The following is a 9,979-nucleotide window of genomic DNA, read 5'->3' on the forward strand; positions in this document are numbered from 1 at the left end:
CATAACTGGGAGGCGATGGGCCAGGATCAAAGTTAAATTTCTGGGCCTCCCAGAGCCAGACCCTGGAAAGAACACAGTATACAAAGTCTGCAGGCCTGACACGCAGTCCCACACAGCCACCAGCTGACTGCCACCTTGGGCAAAACGACTTCTCGCAACCTCATTTACAACAGCTGTGCTACAAGGCAGCTGGTCTAAATCAGCCATTCCCCAAAGCTACTAGTAAGTATTTGGTACACTAGTTTTTCATGCTGCTTAAAAAAAAAAAGAAGAAAGAGAAAAAGAAAAAGAAAGGTCTCTAAGGTCAGATAAGTTGGGGGAATACTGTAAACTCCACCCCCAATTAACACATCGTAATACATACATATCACCTTATTAAAGGCACCCAGAGATCCAGTAACAGGGAAGCCAGTTTGGCTTTGTTCAACTTGCTCTTTCCTGAACTCATTTGACCATGAAAACTTTTCTTTCCTATTAACATGCTGGAGACTAGTAATCAGACCACATTTAACCTAGAGCTGGGCTTCTCCGACGTGAAGGTGCATACAAAATAGCACGGGCTCTTGTGAAAAGTGCAGGGCCTGAGACTCTGCATTTCTAACAAACTCCCAGGTGATGCCATGCTGCTGAGTCTAGAGGACTGATTTCTAAGGTGTTTTTTTTTCCAGTTTCAATATGGAAGTTGTGTAGAAATGGTGACTCGAGGGCTCTGGGCTCATAGAGACCTAGGTCAGGGTCCTGGCCCCACCACTGAGCAGCAGTATGACCTTGGACAAGTCTCTTGACCTCCCTGAGCATTAGCTTTCTCACCTATAAAGTGGAGATACTAACAGCACCTGATCCACAGGTTTGTCTGAGGAATAAATAAGACTGCAAAGAAAACATGCAGTGCTAAGACCTAGCCCATGACAGGACCCACTGTAGCAGAAGTCGGGTGACACAAGTCCTCCCTGACCCTAGACAAAGGGGTCCTCATTGGCCAGTGAAGCCCCAGTGCTGGCAATGCCCCATCACGTTATCCAGGGTGTGGGCTCTGCCAGCTGCCGTGTGTGTGTGTGTGTGTGTGTGTGTGTGTGTGTGTGTGTGACGTGCAGCTATTGGGAGAGTGTAAGTTTCATTGGATTCACCTTTGTGGTCCTCAATAAGCGGTTCCACACTTGAATCACATTAAAACTTTCACATGAATCTGCTCACATGGTAAAATAAATCACGTGGTAAAATAAATTGTAAATATATTTGGGCTCTATTAAGATCCCAGCTTGTATGTAGAGAGTGGATTAGGACCACATCACCCTGGCTGCCCAGATCTTGCTTCATATTGGAATCAATGGAAGGAAGGGGAAGGGAAGATAACCATATATTGATCACCTCTTGGTGTTTGGCTCCTGGTAAATATCATCTCATTTAAACCTCTCAGCCACCCTGTGCGATAGGCTCAGAGAGACTAAGTAATTTGCCCAAAGACACACAGCCAGTAAGTAGTGGAGCTGGGATTCGAGTTCAGTATGATTTGACTTTGTTCTCACTAGAGGCTTTCTTTGTTCCCAGTATACATGGCAGAAGATGGCTGTTCACAGCTTCTGAGTTTTACCTGTTATTGGAACACCTGAAGAGAAAACAAGTCCTCTCTTAACTTGATCCCTGTTTTGGGTCAAGTTCTGCATCTGGACCAATCAAATGTGGCCATAGGGGCAGAGCCGCATTGTGCGAACTTGGCAGCTTCTGTTCTGACCCTGTGGGATGGGAGTGGAGGTGGAGGAGACAGGATTAGTCTATGTCCACTGTGGACTACCCCTCATTAGGAGGAGTAACTGGTAAGAGTGACATTTAAAAGGTAGATGAGGTCTGGCCAGTGTGACTCAGTGATTGAGTATCTATAATAATAAAAGGGTAATATGCTAATTAGACCAGATGTCTTCCAGATGTCATTCTGGACGTCCTTCCTGATGAAGCTGGGGCCGGGGGGAAGCCGGTGCTGGCAGCTCAGGTCCCAGGTGCCTGCGGGTGGCCGGAGGAGGGAAGCCTGGATCCCGGGTGCCGGAGGGAAGCTGGTGCTGGCAGCTGGGGGAAGGAAAGCCTACTCTTGCACGAATTTTCATGCATCAGGCCTCTAGTCCTATATAATAAAAGCATAATATGCAAATTGTCCTCTCGGGTGGTGTTTTGACGGGAGTTCAACCGCTCACTATGATGTGCACTGACCACCAGGGGATGGCGTGGAACATGGCGAGCATCGGCGACTCGGCGCTGGCACTGGCAGCGGGCAGCAGTGGAGGCACTGCCGGCCCTGATGGGCCCCCGATGAGAGTGGGACCAAGGTGGGATGGTGGAGCAGGTGAGGGGGCAGCTCCAGGCTAAGGTGGGGTGCCAGGCAGGGCTACAGGGCTGCGAGGCTGGGGGTGTGAGCTGGGCCCGATTTCTGCAGGCCACCCCAAGGGACCCCACCCATGCATGAATTCGTGCACCGGGCCTCTAGTTGATCTATAAACCAGGAGGTCCCAGTTCAATTCCCAGTCAGGGCACATGCCTGGGTTGCAAGCTCGATTCCCAGTGGGGAGCATGCAGGAGGCAGCCAATCAATGATTCTCATCATTGATGTTTCTGTCTCTCTCTCCCTGAAATCAATAAAAATATAACATTTTAAAAAAGGTAGATGAGAAGGAAAAGTTCACCTTGACCAGATCCAGATGCCTTGCTGGCCACCTTCTGACCTGGTGGAGGTTGGCACAGCCAGGTACCCGCCTACGCGGCTTTGATCTTCTCCAGCAGCCTCGTCCCTGGAGGGTCCCAGGGATGGAAGTAAATCACATCCTGATTCCTTACTTCTGGCCTAGACCTGCGTCATCCTCCGACTGGTCACAGAGACTTGTCGGGCTGTCCACACACAGCTGCACACATCTGGGAGGTTCTGGACCCTGGATCCTGGCGACACTGTGTCACGTGCTTTGTTTCTCTGCTTCTCAATTTTTCCAGTGATGGAAGGGGGAGTGAGATAGGACCCATGTCACAGGCCCATGTTGAGAAACCATTTAAACCAAGACTTTCTGGAATCTTGATGGAGTTGCAGGGTAAACCAAAGGGAAGGGCGAGTTGCTTCAGCCATACCTCCAGGCACCTGGGAATTGGCTTTGGAGAGCCTTCCTGAGCCCCATCGCCAGCAAGTTGTCCAGATGCACAAACACTATTCAAAGCTGACAGCTACCAATCTGACGATTGTCCTCTACCCCCCCCCATCCCTCCCTACCCCCCGCCAATGTGAGCGTGCTTATTTAATAACCTGGGATACCCTGCCCGCCCCACACTTGGAGCTCAGCGCCTTTTACTCGGCTGCCACTGCAAGCTGATTTTTAATCATCTTTTGGGACAGTCGCCGTTTGGAATGCTGGAAAGGAAATGCTCTCCCAGCTGGGCTGGGGCCAGGCTGCTGGAGAACAATGCCCACCTCCGAGTCCATTGTGTTTATCTCGCGGCTGGAACTCTAGTTCTCAGACAGGAGGGGAGCGCGCCTGCAAACCAAGAAGACCAAAAAGGAGTGGAGCCTGGTGCCTTGTCAGCACTTCTGTGGCTGCGGGGCTGACGTGATTCACATGCCGACCCCTTTTTAAGCTCTAAAACTTTGCTCCTTGGAGTACCTTGTTGAACAAGGCAACTGGGGTCTTTTATTATTTTTCTAATCAACACCATTATGATTATTTTTCCTTTAATTACAGCAGCTGCCCTGTGGTAGGCACTGTGTTTTCCGTGCCTCACTTCATTCAAGTCTTGCAGCTGTGTGAGGCAGGTACATTCACCGTTTCCATTTTACAGATGAGAAGACTGAGGCTCAGAGCCGTTAAGCCCATTTCTGCTGCCTGAAGTTGCAAGTGGCCAGGAGGTAGTGCTGACTCCAGACAGTCTGACTCCAGAGCCTGCCCTTTAGCCACAACCTCTTCCTCCCTCCTTGGAATCAGGTGTATGTTCAGTTCTATGGGCCTGGAAATAGGTACTGAGAAAACACCCCAAACACTCCAAGCTTCCGGCTGATAACTTTCACCCACTTCATCCCAGCAACCTGCACTAACCTACTTCTGAGTAACAGAAGGACTGTGCAGGGTCAAGGTGTCACATTCTCCCATCGCAGTGAGGGCCAGGGGCTCGGCAGACAGAGGCACAGACAGATGTCTGTTTCTAGGACGGGCTGGCTGAGCTCCTGGGCCGCCGGGTTCTTGCATGTGCTCTCGCCAGCTCCACTGGAGGTTTCAGGAAGGAGAGGGCTCATTCATGCCTCATCTGGAAAAGAAGAGTCTGGGGTGCTGCAAAGAGGGAAGGGGTGAGAAATGGGGCAGGATGGGAGCAAGGTACTCCAGACACAAGATTCTCCTGCCTCTGCTTTTTATCACTTTCCACTGTCTTGACCCTTGGCCTGCAAGCCTTTCCCCTTTACTGCCTCTGTAACCCTCCTCTCTAGCATTTTTAAAGCCACAAAGCTAACAAGGCAGGATTTTAAAGTAGCCCCAGACCAAGTGTGATGAGTTAAATTTTATCCCAAAAGGTATGTCCAAGACCTAACAGCCGGTGACCTCATGTGGAAATAGGGTCTTTACAGACTTAAGTGAAGGATCTCAAGGGTGAACCCTAAAATAAATGATAATGTCCTTATAAAGGAGAGGGGAGGAAGATGAGACAGACACACAGAGAGGAAGGCCATATGAAGACAGAGAGAGACCCTGACATTGTGCCACCACAAGCCAAGGAACGCCGGGAGCCATCAGAGGGTGCATGGCTGTGTGGGACACCTTGACTTTGAACCTCTCGCCTCTAGAACTGTGGGAGATGAGGTTCCTATTGTTATTAGCCAGCCCATTTGTGGTGGTTTTATGGCAGCCCAGGGACACGAACCCACCAAGGCAAGACGTCCTCTCCTCCCCTAGGTCCCTGGGAGGGATCTGAGGAGCAGTGTGGCCTCCTTGGCACAAATGTCTCAGTTGGGAATTTCAGGCTGACCAAGGTGCCAAGCTTTGCCCACAGTCAGCCCCTGGGGCTATTACCTGCCTGGCTCCTGAACTTGGAGGACAGGTGGCTCATGGCTGGGAAGTAATGCTTGTACCAGCTGGCCACAGTCAGAACTGCTCTGGAAAACAACTCCCTCTCTCACATCCCCTCACCCCCCACACCAGGCACAGTGTACCCTGGCTGGATAGGACAGGACCGGACAAAAGGAGGGTTAAGTTGGTCCCTATAGTACAGTAACAGAAATTCTCAAAACTCAAAAAGAAAGAGGTATGGGTCTTTCCTCTTGAGAGGTGGCAGGATCTAGAAGAGGGGTGTGTCCCTCAACCCTGGTGGAAAAGAGAATAACATGGAAAATGCTTTTTCTCTTGGTTCCTCTAGCAGCTGCAATAAAGGATGTATGTGTTCCTTGTTCCTTTGAGAAATGTGAGCTTTAAGGACAGTCGCAGTTTACATCAAGCATGTCAAACGTGTGGCCCACGGGCCGCACGCCTCATTTACAGTATTTGGCCTGGGTTAGCCTTTGAGTTTGACATGCTTGGTTTACATAGTACTAACTAGTCCCCTTGGAGTTCAAGCAGGAACAGCCAGTATTTGTCAGCATTCTTTTTTTAAAATATATATATATATATTTTATTGACTTTTTATAGAGAGGAAGGGTCTTGAAGTCCAAGCAGGAACAGCCAGTATTTGTCAGCATTCTTTTTAAAAATACATATTTTATTGATTTTTTATAGAGAGGAAGGGAGAGGGATAGAGAGTTAGAAACATCAATGAGAGAGAAACATCTATCAGCTGCCTCCTACACACCTCCTACTGGGGATGTGCCCGCAAACAAGGTACATGCCCTTGACCTGAATCGAACCCGGGACCTTTCAGTCCGAAGGCCGTCGCTCTATTCACTGAGCCAAACCGGTTAGGGCTGCTAGCAGTCTACTAACAAAACATGTTATGGTCCCGGCGTTTAATTAGCCTTCTTACAGAAATCCCGGGCAATCCTATGAGTCTCCCTATCTTCTAGATGAGGCTACTTGCCTAAGGTCACCTCGCTAACAAATGATGGAGCCGAACCTCCAACTCCGGCCAGGTTTTGCTCCCCTCTCACCTCACCCAGGATCTTCCCTTTTGTCACCAACTTGTTGGGGACTTCAAGGGGACCCTTTTCCTACATCTCACATTCCTGCTAGTAACCCGGACACCTGAGGCCTCAGCCCTTCCCACGCCTGACTTGGACTTTCAGGGCCTGTGCGGGCCGCATGGGGCTGATTTGGCAAAAACTGGGCTCTGGATTTTGCTTTAGTTGTTTTCTTTCATTGTTTCACTTCATTGTTTCCCTAGGATGTCTGCCTTCCCAAAATAGCCTGGGGCATTCCAGGTAAACTCAACATCTGACCAACATCCCCATTCAGCATCAAGCCCTTTGCCTCTGTTTTCCTCCCTTCCTTTGATCCCTGTGGTTGGGGAGGGGCGGGAGTCTGGGACAAGCTCACTGTGGAGCCTGGAGGGAGAGGGAAATGGGAGGGGCTTGGCAAGCTCTCTTGGAAGCCAACCAACTCACCGCCAACTGTCTGCCCCATCGCTAGAGGGCGCTATGTCCCTGGCCTTAGGGAATGTTATGACCGGAGAAAAGAATTAGACAGAGCCTTTGTTTTGATCAGAGAAAGGAAAAAAACCCTAAGGTGGATTCAGATACTTTTCTGGTTTTTAGAGGCATCATAGTACAATGGAGAAGCACTGGTTTTGAATTAAGACAGAGCTGGGCTGAGTCCCGGCTCTAGTGCCTACCAGCTGTAAGGCATAAGGCAGCTGTAAATTGCATCAGCCCCTCACTTACCCCTCTGAGCCCTCATTTTCCTATCAGTAAAATGGGGATAACAGTGCCCACCGGGAACAATAAAGACGGGTAGATACAAAGCCTCTACTAGGCCCAGGTCCATGGTGGGTACTCAATCATTATATATTGGCTTCCCACCTACTTTCTAGAGTTCAGAAGAAACGGTTGTTTATTTCTTCATTGCCTTTTTCAAATCCAGTTTTTATAGTGAGAACATTTAAGATCTACTCTCTTTGCAAATTTTAGATATACAATACAGTGTTATCAACTATAGTCTATAATCTATATGCTGTCCATTAGATCCTCAGAACTTGCTCAGCTCAGAACTGATAATGTGTACCAACACCTCCCCATTTCCCTCACTCCCCCGTCTGTATTGCCTCTTGATGTCATCATTACCCAAATATTGAGGCAGTCCTGGGGGCCAGTGTAGAGAAGTGAGAAAACGCATAGACATTCACCCTTATGTATGTACCCCTAACATAATTTCCTAAAACTATGCACTCCCACCTCCAGTACATTTTGAAAATGAAGTCTAAATATTGTTTAAGTTTAAATAGCTGCAGAGAGGGATACTTTCTGGCATATGGTAAGTATTGACATTTAAAACTGTCACATCACACTTTTCAATGTACCCGATGAACTATATAACATCTATGATTTGATACCCACTATGATTCACTTAAAAATGTAAGAGCTCACTTAACATTTAGAAACGTTCCATCCTTTTATCTCCTTGAAGGTGTGTTACTATTCCTAGTTCCTCCACAGATTTTTATCCCGTATTATTTCTTATGTTTCAAAGTAATTTATTGATCACATTTTTTAAAATGGAAAAAGCCATTTTTAGCATTTAATGCTTTTCCTCTTTGCTCTCACAGGCCTCTGCCTCAAGCGTTTGCATTCTTTGATGAGAGTAGGAGCAAGAACAAAGTCATTCAGTGACAATTGAGTGCAGCAGACCCTATGGCTATGGAATTGCCCAGGGACTTGACCTGTATGTTGGGTCACCCCCCCCTTCTTTTGTGAAGTGGGGAGAGCCCTAGTGTGTGAATTCAGTCTTATTCCCGGGTAACTCCATTTTAGGAAAGAGGGCGATGGACGTGGAGGATCTGGAAAGTGGTTTCCTGATAACTATTTCTGTCCAGTCACCCTCTGGAATGCCCGGTGTGTTCCAATTAGAGGGCATTCTTCCTTCTCTACATTCTCATCCACTCCCAAGACAACGCGCTATTTCTGCACTGTCCCATCGGGTAGTCACTGGCCACAAGTGGCTATTAAGCACTTGAAATGGGGCCAGTGCAAAGTGAGAGGTGCTGTGGGTATAAAATACACACCGGATTTCAAGGACTTATATGAACGAAAGAAGGTAAACTTTCCCAGTAGATTAAGAAGTACAAGTTGGTAGCTACAAAAGAGTCACATGGGGATGCAAAGTACAGCATAGGGAAGAAATGTCAATAATATTGTAGTAACTACGTATGGTGCCCAGTGGGTACTAGACTTATCAGGGTGGTCACTTGGTAAATTATATAAATGTCTAGCCTCTATGCTGTATGCCTGAAACTAATACATAATAATTGTGGACGAAAGGGGCCACACGCTGACCTGACAAGCTCAGGGAAGGCCTGCGTGGCAGCCTAGCAGACTCAGAGACCTAAAGTAACCACAAAGGATGGTCTGAAATTAAACTTTAACTAAAAGCAGTTATGGTGGGCAGTTTCCTTCCTGATGAAGCCAGGGCTGGAGGGAAGCCAGCCTGGGTCCTGTGTGCCGGAGGGAAGCCGGTGCTGGCAGCTGGGGGAAGGAAGGCCTACTCCTGCATGAATTTTCGTGAACTAGGCCTCTAGAATAAAATAATATTGAATATCAACTGTGATTAAAATGAATTAAATTAAACTAAAACCACTTTTGTTTGGAGCCTTTGCAACATGCAGTGTTCCTACCCCAACTTTGGCACCTTACTATTTTGATAAGACCTTCTTGTCTTTTACCAACTTATTACTTGAAATGATAATGCAACTTGTCTGTTTGTTGTTTCAGGACTGTGACATATTTTCCTTGTGGTCTGTTCTTTTTAAAAAAAAAAAAAGGTTTCATTTTTCCTCCTAAGTAAATAAAAACAAGTAAACTATCCCAATAAAAATGTTTAATATTGATTACATGTAAAATTGATAATATTTTGTACATATTAAGCTAAATAAAATGCATTATTACATATAAATTTACCATTTTTTGTTACCTTTTTAATGCACTTGCTAGAAAACTTCCAACTATATAAGTGACTTGCATTATGTTTCTATTGGACGGCGCTAATCTAGATGGCTGCTTAAACTATGTCACAGTTTCCTCATCTGTAAAATGAGGATGACAGTAATACCTTCCTCTTAGGCTTGCTATGAGGATAAAATGAGTTACTATCTGAAGGACAGAACAATACCTGGCATATAGCAAGTCCTTCTTAGTGTCTGTGAAATAAGTAAATGATTCTTACCATACTTAACACCTAAACCCCTCATATTAGCCCAGTCTCCTGCAACACTGAATTTGAGGCAAAGCCCAAGGGCTTACGTTTTATTGGAAGATGTACTACCAGGGAAGCAGGACTGAGGGAAAGGGGCAATGAAGCAGGGAGGGAAGGAAGGAAGGAAGGAAGGAAGGAAGGAAGGAAGGAAGGAAGGAAGGAATGAATTGAGGAAAGAAGTAAGGGAGGGAGGAAGGGAGGGAAGAAGGGAGGGAGGAAACACAAGGTGGGGTGTTGTGGAACTGGCTACAGCTTCTCAAGAAAATGAGTAGCTGGTTGGCTGACCATGTAAGCCATCCAGTGAGGCCATATGGAACCACCACATCTTGAAAGAGTTGCTGGAGGGCGGGAGGCGAACTATTTATCTGCCAGTTTCTTCCTATCACCTGTCTTACATGAATTAACATTGGCCCTTTAGCATTTTCTGGTTATGTCACTGGCCCCCCTGGACAGCAGTGGGGAAGTTGGAGGCTGCAGGAGCCCAGAGGGGCTGGACCTGGGCTCCGGAGTCACTGAGCCCCCTGGCACGGCAGGTGTCATGGAAATCTTGATGAAGCCTGACTCTTATCCCTGGAGGGTTGGTCAGCAGTGTCAGGAGATGAAGCAACAGCAGTGGCCGTGAAGCTTTGTGA

Source organism: Myotis brandtii, unplaced genomic scaffold, assembly GCF_000412655.1.
Source record: "Myotis brandtii unplaced genomic scaffold, ASM41265v1 scaffold953, whole genome shotgun sequence".
Lineage (NCBI taxonomy): Eukaryota > Metazoa > Chordata > Mammalia > Chiroptera > Vespertilionidae > Myotis > Myotis brandtii.